Below are 12,047 nucleotides of genomic sequence, written 5' to 3' on the forward strand. Positions count from 1 at the left end.
CAACAAGCTGACAAAAAAGGTAGCACAATAGCTGCAAAGATGGGGTTGACACAGGCCAGCACCTTCCTTATGACATGAAAACGGTGGAGTAGCTTGTTTCAGCTTTTTGCTCAGAGAAGTCCGTCCAGCTGCAGCAGAATTCATTCTCTGTATGTATCTATCTCCCTTATGCTGGTGAAAGCAACTGTTCCACTACTTGGGACAAGGGAGCAGCTGAGCCCTTCTCCATGCCTCCCACAGGCTGGCACAGCCAGACCCCCCAGCCATTACACCACCACAAGGCAGACAGGACCCCACGGGGTGCACTCGAAGAAATTACTGTGCAAGCTTCCACCACACAACTTCATTATTTGCCCCTCACTGTGCTAGGTGCTGAATGTACTTGCAGTACAAACAGCTCTCAGGCTAAGCAGCCAAGGAACACAAAAGGGGAGAAAGGACAGGTAGTTCTCCCTGCATTTGCAGGTAGAAAAGTTCTGTGATCTGCCCTTACGGCCACGCAGAGCTGGGAAATCAACCCTTCAGTCCCAAGCTGGAAAAAGACCATTCTGGCTCCTGCTGCAGACAGCGCTCTCTGTTTTCGTTCCGCTAGAGCACATTAGGCTGACAACCTCTGGTGCTACGCTGCAGGGATGCGAGGCTGCGTGTCCGTTCAGTCAGGGCCAGACTGATTGTCCAGGAGACAAAATCCCTTGCTGGTAGAGGGGCAGTCTGGAGAGGAACAAGGCCGATTCCTTACCTAGGCCGGCCAGCCTGCATCACAACAGGACTAAACATCCCTCTTTGGGGGAGGAAAGGAGAGGGCAAGGTGAGAAGACAGTGTAATCCTTTCAGCTGAGACTCTGCCAGGGATGTTGCTAATTAGCAGAGAGAGGACGTGTTGTGGCTGGTGAGAGACAGACGCGTTCTGTGTTGCGAGACAGCGCCTTCAACCAGCTCTATCTGTGAGTCACTTACACTGTGAGCTCCCTGATCGTGTTTGCATTGTGGGAGCCATCCCAGCAACGCCAGCCGAGTCCTTGATGCCCGCTGTGCTGCCCTCAGCCTCATGTGAAACCCGTGATGGGATTTTGGATGGACGGAAAATCTTGGTTGTGAACCTTATTTTCGCTGTTCTAATACAATCAAACCTATTTTGTATAGACATACAGAGTGGCTGTGGCTTCCAGGTCCTGGAAAAAGACCGGTACTGGAGCAGCAACTGCATTTCCTAAATTTACTCAGGTATCTTAGAGAGAGGAGAGTGTATTATCTGTAACTAACACAGGAAATGTGGAGGTATTTTCTGTCTCTACCAGAGGAGAGACAGCAGTCCAGAACTGTACATGTCTGCGTGTATCACTTTCACGCACTGCAGCTTGGAAACGTTTCCAGCAGAGACTACTAAATTTGGTCAGTTGGTGTCTGGTCTAATTTATACTGAGCTGAATCCACAAGAGCCCAGTTTAAGTTTGTGGGGTTGTGTGTGGTTGTGCTTGAGATCAGCACCTGTTCCAGCACCCCTGTATCCAAGGATAGCTGAAATGCGCATCCATTAGCTGAGAAGAGCCAACAAACTAACCACCAGGCCCTGCAGCTTTCTTCCATAGATTTTATTTAGATTCCCTAACAACGTAAAAGGAATGATTCATAATTTTGTGTCTGTGTACTTTCCATTTGGGCTAAGATGCCCTGAATTTCTCCTCAATACTTAAGCACATTTATGTGAGGTCAAACCTGCCTCACGGATCTTTTAACTTGGCATATTGCTGAGACACAGCTAACTCCGATGGGCACATAAGCTCCTGACTAAACCTAGTACGAGCAGTTCAGAAGATGAGCTGAGACTGATAACAGCAACAAGCTGATCTCTACCGAAGTAGAGATTAAACATAGTCAGCTGCACACTAACGCAGCCACCCAAGTCAAGCCCAAGCTGTGCCGGGCCAAAATGTGCTTTAAGAAATTCTGTATGTACCAATGAAGGCCGTAGCATGACTGAGAGCTGGCACAGAAATGAGGGGAAAGGGGTGGATGTGTTATGCGGAATTTCATACAGAAGGGAGGGCAGCCTGAGCAGATTCTTCACTGCTGCTAAGCTGACAGAGTTGCTATCAGGTCTTTCCCTAAATAGATCGTAAAAACCTGTACAGGTGATTATTTTATAAGCCAAGAGGGAAACAACGTAAGCAGAAGAGAACAACAGCAGTGACCTCCAAGGCTCTGCTGGGGGAAGAGGGACAGGCCATGGACAAACACAGCCCAGCTACAAGGTGTGTCATGCCAGGCTGCAAAAAGGGACAGGGTTGCTTTAAAGGTCCTTGACACGGGCACAGTGCTGATCCCAAAACCGTACCCCTGTGCCCTGCTCTGGCTGCAAAGTACCTCCTGTAATTGGCTACAAGCTTTAGAGAACGAAATCCAATTTACCTGCCACAAAGAAGAGCTGGATGGGGCCTCCCTAGAGCGTGGTGGGTAAAGGAGGGCTGCCAATTCCCATCCCCAAGCTGCTCCCCTCCCGGACAGATCCAGAGGGAAGGGGGAAGGGGCAGCAGTGGCAGTAAGCACAGGAACAATTCACTGGAGAGCCACGGTGCTCTTTGCAGTTTGCCCACTAATTACTATTAAGCCCTAGTTTCTTTTTGTGTTCCAAGGGGCGTCTTCAATGTGGCACTGCTTCTTGGGCCTTTCAAGGGGCTGGGCTAACCCCTGAATAGCAGACTTCGCCCCCCCCCCCCTTGCTACCTCTCTCTCCTTTTTCTTTCCCCCTTTTGCTTTTCTGATAGTATTTTCTGTCCATGTTGTGTAAGGCCCTAAATGAATCTTGACTGCCCCTACGGCCGACTGGAGACGCACAAAAGCAGCCCATTCCAGTGGCCACAGCACCATTGTGTCCCCTAACAATGCACTAATTGGCGGTGACAATTGTGCGGCTGGGGAGGAAGAGGGGGCCGTGGGGGGGACATGGGTCTTTTCCAATCAGTGAGGCAGGTCAATAAAAAGAAGAGAAGGAGTGTGAGGAGTGAGAAACACGCTCTGCTCCGCGTCTCTCCCGCATGCATGTCCCTGCCAGTCCCAAGCAGTTTGCTCCAAGGTCCCCCCCAAATTCCTACAGAGAAGGGTAAAGCAAATAATTTTAATGGGTGGCTATGCAGAGCAAGAGATGTGCAAAGTAAAAGGGTCATCTCAACCTCCCAAGCTGTCTCACCATCCCAGAGGCTGAAGAGCTCATGTGATGAGGACACCACTGAGATATTCATGGGAAAAGATCACACACAAAGCCAAGGGGATGCTGATGCTGTAGCATTCGGCTCTGGGTACACATGTGAGAGTGCTCACCTCTGACTGAACTGAGCTTAAAATCCCCTTTTTTTGCACAAGGACAGTGGGATGCAAGGACAGGGTGTCCTACAGTGCTCTGCTGGGATAGGTGGTGGTCCTGTGAAGTAGGAGCCTGCGGTGCTATTGGGAGTAGGGGAACGAACCTGGGCCCATTTTCAGCACCAGCTGAGCTGAGAACGGAGGAATGAAAGGGACACCAGGTGCAATGGGACTGAGGCTGTTTATTGCCACTGTGACACCTCCCAGGACTCAAGAGGGAGGGACCAACCCAGTCTCACACGGAGATTTGGCTGGAGTGAGCCCATGGACTCTGAGAGCTGCCCTAGTGTGAAGACAGCGCTGGAGTTGGAGGCTGATGTATCCGACAAGTGAGGGACAGATTTCAGCTCTACTCATTAGCTTTTAAGATAAAATCTGGGACAGGAAACAGCATGGGCAATGCTTCTGAGCAAGAAGTATGGAAGGCTCATGTAGTTGCCTAGGCTCAAAATTAATCGAGACAGTTGAGAGACGTGGGGTCAGATGCTGAAATGTTCAACACCTACCCACCTGTTTTCCAAACAGGCCGTATCAGCTCCCTCAGAGAACAGTGAAGACCAGCAGGTGTGGAGCGCTCTGGGTTCCTGACAGGGAAAGCAAGGCAAGCCAGGCTGGTAGCAACACTCAGGTTTATGCAGGGCTCTGAAATGTCACTTCTTGAAAGAGATGCTTCTCTGTTTTGAAGTTGGCTGATTTTTGAGAAGCATTGTCCATAGCAGGGTCAGGAAGCAGGTAACTCTCCCACTCCTTGCAGGACAGCTGTGGGACTGCTATGGGGAACACTTCTGCTAAATGCTTTGACGGAAAAGAATTACCTCCTGCACCTGGAAAGAAGCAGGAAAACACCTTGCCATGCAGTGGCATCTAACCATGGAACAACTACATAGGAACCACCTCTAGTGGAAGAGCAATACTTTTCTGCAGCAAGACTAACAGGTCCCATGTATCAGCATGGCTTGAAGAAGAAATCTTGACATAACCTCATGAAGAGCAGAGACAATGAGCAGGGAGGACAAACTGGAGCCGCAGACCCACGGACAAACAGGCACTATGCCTGGATCTAAACTCCCTGGTGCTCTGACTGATTGGGACTGGCATTTCAGTTTGGTCCACTACATACAAACACTGAGTTCAGCTGCAAAGTCTGGTCCTGAAGCCAAAATTTTGAGGGGAAGCCTACCGTGAGCACAGTGTAAGAAATGGAGCTGCAACACCCTAGAGCTGAAAGTGTGCTGAGTCCAGGGTACACTGTGTAGAAACCCTAGGACACTGGACTCTTGCCCTTTTCACCTCATGGCCACCCTGAGCACAGTATTTTTCCTAATGTCATCTCTCAGCTTTTATGGGTCCTTGCCAGCATTTCTATGAAACACCAGAGGACAATTCAGTTCAGATATATCCCTGCTCCTGGGAGGAACCTTCTCTCTCTCCACTGACTGCAAGGTGGACTTGTCAGCTGTGTTAGGCTCCTAAAATTTGGTGGTGGCAACATCCTTCCTGAGACAAAATCACTAGTTACCTGCTCTAAATATAGTAAACGTGCTGATTCTGCTCGCCTCCCCTAGCAGGCCTCCAGACAGCTCCTGCTGACAGCTATGGAAACATTCCCATGGATTACCATGGGTGCTGGAGGAGGGCCTTATATAGTGAGACTTCTCTGCCTCCCCTTTGCTCTAAGCCCTTTACAGAAGTACTTTATTGTTTTATAACAGTGCAGTAACACTTGACATAAATCTCTAAGCGCAGCTAACAATGTCAATACTGTGTAAATACCTACAGTAGAGACCCATATTTTATTATACTTTCACCCTCTTTCACCTGCTGTCCCCCAGGGTTAACTCTGTGCTACATGCACATGCATTCTACAAGGAATCTGCCTATTTTATACACTGCTACAGCTCATGTCCCTAAACACCGAGAGCCCAGCTCTGGTTCTTTCACAAACTGCAGCTTTCATTGGAGTCAGCAGAGCTTGTATCTGCTTAAAGAATCAATCATGCTGTCTGTTAAATCAGAGATGAGTGCTCTTCAGAAGTTCGGAGTCCAAGTCAGAACAGGACATTTTGCAATATGTACACAACAAACAACATCAACTGGTGTCACAAGCAATTGCGTGCTGATGTCTGATGACAGAACGGTGTGTGCTGGGGTCTCAGTTCTTCCACCCTAACCTTGCTCCCGCAGGAGTCTGTACCCCCTGCTCCCAGAAATCAGCAGGATTACTTGCAGGGCAAGGCACAATTCAGTGGAGAGACACTCATCATGTTTCATGACTTAGTCGCAGGTACTTTAGGTACCTGCCTGCACAGTCAGTCACAAATGAGATTAAGTTGTAACTTTTAGTGCTACGAAAGCACTTTGGACTGAACTGCTCCATGCACACGGATTACATCTATTACTTTCTTACACAGATTCAGTAACTTGCACTTTCTTATTTTTAAAAAATACTTCACTTTACTAACAATTCCTTCTTATTCACCTGTAAATACAACACATTGTACCTACATGACAAACACCTGGAAACTTTCAAGTCAATGAAAGTTCAGCCCTTAACACAAGCTCTTATCTGACTTCTCTTGCTTTCCAGATGAGTGTCACAACTTCATTTTTAATATCTGAGGCTAATGCCTCGAACTCAATTATAGAAAATCAAAAGTCACTTGCTATAAACAGTGAACTGACTTTTTAGCATGTTTACAGCCTCAATGCCAAGTTTTATACTTGTCTGCGCTTAAAATGGTTGGAATTTACTCCTGTGTTCCTTGGAGACTTTGTCTGGTTTTACTTGTGACACCCGATTATCTGAGATGCTTTTCACCACCTTCTCACAGTGGTAATACTCAGGCCTCTAGATGGGACCACTGTTTTGGAGAATATTTAGTTAAACAAGAACTATTGTAAAAAGACAGTCCAGACCTATGTATGCACACTCCCAGGACATTTTTGTTTGCCCTTAGCATGCCTTTCAAAAGGTGTGGTAAGCCTCAGACCTGGAAGGTCCCTCTCTGTCCATAAGGAAAGAAGGAGGAAGCTAGCTCCATTTGGGTTAATCTATTACTATATTGTAATCAGGACTGTATCATACACATTCTGGAAAAGTTGAAAGAAAAAAAAAAATATTTGTTTCCTTGAGCCTGGAACACAGGCTCCTTCTGGACAAGGAGCTTGTACCATTTGATTTGTTTTAGACAGTGTCCTCAGGACTTCATAAACTTGTGGACACTGTCACTTATTCCCAGAAGAAGGGCTGCACTTCAGTTGTGCCACCTTTTAGAAAACCTGTCAGCTTCCCGTATTAACCAAATACTGCTAATTTTGGTCTAAGAGCTAGAAGGGTAACTTTTTAAAAATGAACTGTCCTGACCTTTGAGAGAAGAGCTGGAGCTTGGCTTGGCATGCTCAGGTGATATGAACCATAATACCACTCATGGGACTTGGCCATAGGAAATGATCAACTCTCCTGGCTCAACCTATTGTAAAGCGTTTAACATGCAATGAAAACATGAAAGAACAAAATCCAGAAGACTGGCTGTTGGACCTAAGGGGTTTTAAGATTTGCCCATGATCTAATATTCCCAAACACATAAGCTTATACGGTTATAAAACACTGACTTGTCCCACCAGCATAAGGAGTATCAACCATGAAGAGAACAATGTGGGTGGATACTCTGTGGGTGCCAGTCTGGCCCCCTTGCTCAACAGCAGAAACAAATGTCACTTTGCTACTGTTTCCCAAGGGACCCCGAGGGTGCGCTGCAATTCAGTCTGACTGGTATTTTCTCTGGCCTCCTGTGTTAAAAGCTAGCTGATAAATTAACAAAAATGGTTAACAGAACAACCCAAAAAGCATGGCTTTTGGGGGTGTGCGTGCAGGAGTTAAGAACAGGGCTGCCAATGTAAGGTTTTACTGGCAGAGTTACACTTCACTGGAGGGCACAGCTTTCACATAATGACAATGTACAACAGGGAGACAAATCTCACCACCTTAGCTCCCAACTGAAACCAAAAGAACTATTGCTTGAAACTCCTGCCCCAAGTTGCCCATGACAGCTATTAGAGGACATCCCAGCAGCTCATTTCAGTGATGGTTCAGACACTGTAACAGAGCACAACAAAGAGGCTGGGAAGGGGCAAGGAGGAGAGAAGCAGCTCTGTAAATACAGCCATAGGAGGACAGAAAAAAACCCAACCAAAGTGCTCCTCCCAGGGCTCCCTAGACCACATGGTCTCTGCTCCGTGTTGATGCTTTTTCCCACCATCTCTTACACAGTGAAGTGAGGAGGGAAGGTGGCAGTGAAAGGGGAAGGAGACGTCATAACGGAATTTGCTCACCTTGTAAAGTAAATAAGGAGGAAGACAAGGTCTTGCACATGGTTTTCTCGTGCAGCTTGTGTGGTCCCGGTCAAACATTAACTCCTTGCTTGCAGCCGATTTCATCACAGGGAAGAAGTCCAAAGGTTCCTGCAGGAGAGAGGATTGACATTCCTGGTGGACTTTTGGTCTTTCTGGGGAGGGGCAGGAGGGCAGTGAGGGAGGGGATATATCCTTCTCTTTGAACACCACAAGAGCATGGGTCTAGGTGTGGATTTCTCTGGGGACCCTCAGGCAGGGAGTTTAGGCCCATGAGCTCCACCACGGCTCAGCGCCGCAATCATTACATTCGCCAGATCCACAGCTCTAGGGAGCTGCAGAAGCTCCTCAGCTGCTGCACTGGAAGAAGCAGCCCAGAAAAGCAAGAATCATGCCTGCTCCTACATCTGTTCATTGGAGAGCCCTTACAACATGGGCAAAATCCTGCCCTCCCAGCCCTTCAGTGGTACCTTCAGTCCAGCTGGGAGATGCCTCCTTTACTTAGGATTCAAGGCCCTTAGCCTGGACCCTTTTGGCAGAGGTCCATGTGCCAGCCACACAGTGGGGAGCTGCCTCCCTATGCCTCCTGCATTCCTCCCGGGAGCTCTGTATCTGAAGGTGCCCAACAACAACAGCTCCCAGTAAGCTCCCCTGGGAGCTGTTGGGAGTCAGCACCGTCAAAAATCCAGGCATTTGTGGCTTTCAAAAAATGCTTAAGAGATTTAACTGGAAATCCAAACCTACAAAGCCTGATGCAGTCATTGACAGTATTTCCAGAGACCTCCTGGCTCAGACCCAGGAACAGTAAATACCATAATTTCCTCAGATTTGGAAGACTCAGCAGCAGATTAGCATTTTTAAGGAAACTAGCACTCTTTCAAAACTTGTCCTACCCATGGTGCAGTACCCACCAGAAGGCAAATTAAAAAGGACGAGTAACTTTTTTTTAGTGTTTATTGAGAGTTGCCTTTATACACGAGGGACTGGTGCTCTGATGCTGTCACAAGTGAACCCAAATAAACCCTGCTCAAGTGTCAACAAGCAATTCAACTCACTGAATTTAAATTATAACATTATTACACATCAATAATAAATTAAGACTATCGCCTAGTAGTTGCAGAGAATTAAAAAAAAATCCTTGTAAAAAGTAAAAATCCCAAAACAAACACAAGAACAATGAAACACGCATAATGATGTTGCCAAAAAGTTAACAGAGTAGCACACACATGTAATGGTTTTCCAAAAACTCAGGTTGTGCTGCCAGTGATGCTAAAATCCATTGTAAGTGCTGCAGGCGAGCCGGTGCTCCGTCGGGAAGGAAAGCCCAGGCTGCCAGGGACAGCACCAGCTGCTGAGCTCTGCTGCTCACATCCAGCTTCCCCCAGCCTCTAACTGCCTTTACTTAAAGTTGATTTGGAAGCTGCCTTTATCGCTCTAAAACCCTTCAAACACACATTTTGCTCGTGAATTCTTACTTTTGCTTAGCTGAAGTATAGAAGGGGCTGGTATAAGCTAACCTGATATCATAGATATCAATGCCATTAAAAATCAGTCTGAAAACACACTTCAGTTAAAGCAAGATCGACTTTATAGACAAGTGCATAAGCAAAACTGAAACAAATCCTTTTTCCACCAAAACAACACTGTGTATTCAAGGATTTATATCGGTGTAACGCATGGATTAGACACAAATAAATAAATAATTGAGCCACTAACACTTGTGCACGTTGACAAGGCCTAATACACTTTGGTCCTAGACAGCTGATAGCTTTCCAGGCCTGCATTTCTCTGATGCTGCCCACAAGTGGCATCTTTGCAATGTGGATTAATGGCCACCGTAAGGAATTTGGATGAAATTGGCATTTTAAGACATGATCCAAGCCAGTGGGTGCGCACCAGGGTTTTCAAGTAAAGCAGGTCTTTGCACATTATAATCTGGGCTGTCTCCTCACTACACTGCTAAAATGCAGTGACAGCACCGCCGTTGTCTAATGGGATTCCTGCTACTGATGTCAAACGTGGACTTAAAAGATCACAGTCAGTATGGACATGTGCCCAGGGCTGACACATGCTGGAAGAGTTAGCCACATACTTTAGCAAATAATGTTAAAATTTAAGCAGGTTAACCATTTCTTTAAGGTAATGCTGACCAAACCCTCACTGGGTTAGCCTTCACGGAAGCAGGCTGCATTAAAATTAAGCTTTGAGGAAAAGCCTTCACTCCCACAGCACGGGACCCAGCTATGCCATGTGGGTGGGGAGTGCCGTACGGCAGTCCCTCGCCACGTGGCATGGGCTGGCCAGTGGTTCCAGGAGGAGCAAAACTGCACGTGACCTGATCCCGTTTTAATGCCCAGTGCTTGCCATTATTATATATGCACAGCTCCTGAAGGTCTCACATAAGCACAACCCCTATCCTGGCTGAAGAGAAGCTCAGCTAGTCTCCAAAATACAGGTAATAAAAAACAATGCCATATCCATTCTATCCTTTCTCATATTTCCCTCTCAAAGCACAGATAGTAAACAAATTTTATGGTCACAACTCCTAACCATGAGCAAGGGTTTCAAGCTCCAATGCCAAACACGCTGCATCATAGCAGAAAGTTCCTGACAAAATTCTTCACTTTTGAAAATTTAAGGCACCAAACTGAGAAAAAGTGAGGGGTTTCCATGCAGCTTGGTGTCTTCAGAGCTGGTATATGCAGCCTGCAGAGCTCACTTCATGAGGGCAGAACAAGCAAACTGATTTACTCAGCTGCTCCTGCAAAAGAGCATGCGCGGCCAGGGGAGAGTTTCAGTTTAAGCCTACAAGTTAATCGAACAGCAGATTCAATCAGGAAATCCAAAACAGGAAGATAGACACTAATATACAGTACTGTAAGGCACTCCTACTGGGAAGGGAAAATTGGAAGGCAAATTACGAAGGAGAGAATGATCAGACTCGACTGGTTCAAAAGCAATACAATGAGCTATGAAGCTCAAAGTCTAGCTGTAGGTTCAGCACTGTGAGCAAAGAGTCAGTGAAAGACAGAGAGGGGACTGGCTTGCAGCTGAGCAGCAAGAAAAAAGAGAGAAGATTATGATGATTCTTCGATTACATTTCTTTTATACAGATCAACAGTCGGCTGCAATCCAGGCCATGACCTTGGGAAGCCCGAGAAACTCTTGGTGGCTTCTGTTGCTACAGGGAGAAAGCAAAATACAACTGTGCAGCTTCCCCATTTCATTGTAAACAGACATCCTCTGTTGTGTTTTGGTTTTTTTTTTAAGTCTTTTAGGATGTTATCATAATACACATAGTATCCTGATATTAACAGAAGCCTTGACAAGAGGAGATCTAGAGGTACCCTGATGATTCCCTCCTAACAGGGCCATCAGAGCCTGTGGATTATTATGAAAAACTCAATTTCCTCACCAAAAAGTACCTTCTCTCACTCTAGGAAACCCTCACAACTGCCAATTCGTATCATCCCAGCAATGAGCTCATATTGGTATCTACCAGCCAGGATATTGTGTCACATCACAAAGCCATCATTTTTCATCACCTAAGACAGACAAAGAAAAGCAATAGAAAGATTTTTACATAAGAGATCCAAATTTCTCTTTTTATAGGTTCATAATATAAAAAAAAAGCTGCGGTTTGCATCCCCTAGGTAAGTCCTTCTCCCCATTAAAGGAAAGCTAGAGTATCAGGGTAAAGAGGAAAAGAGACTTGAATAAGGATCTCTACAGTGTCCTAGATTAAAATAATCTCAGACTAAACTGAGATGAGAAGTTTCTAAGTAGTTGTAGAAGGTCAGGCTACAGTCCGTTGCAGTGAAGCACCCTATTTCTACACTGATTACAAGTTCTGTACAAGCAAAAGATGTAACTGGATGTACAGATCAATTCCTCCTCCATCAGCTATGAAAGCACCTTCTCTGTGAAGAAGACAAACAGCATGTTTTATTCTTGATTCACAATGAAATACTATTGTTCAAATTTATTTCATGCACGGGTAGGACGAGACTAGAAGCACCAATATGTAATTTCACCTGTGTGTGTGCGTGGGGACAAAGTTGTGCAATCTAGAAAGACCCCAGGTACTTTTCCAGCTGATGCCCATCCAGAATTCTGCAGAGCAGAGCCACGTGCTGGCTATGGGCTGCAGAATGGAGAGTAGCACTGGGGACCGCCATGCAGCACTGTTAGTAAAGCAGAGACAACCACACAAAGGTACAGCATTGTCTGAAACCCAAACCACCTACAGAACTCCAGGCTAAGTCTCCTGCTAGCAGGTAACTCTCGCAGGAAAACTGTCATTTTAGAGTTGGATCTTTTGAGAGTTAGCACTGTGA

This window comes from Gavia stellata, chromosome 8 (genome assembly GCF_030936135.1).
Source record: "Gavia stellata isolate bGavSte3 chromosome 8, bGavSte3.hap2, whole genome shotgun sequence".
In the NCBI taxonomy this organism is placed as follows: domain Eukaryota; kingdom Metazoa; phylum Chordata; class Aves; order Gaviiformes; family Gaviidae; genus Gavia; species Gavia stellata.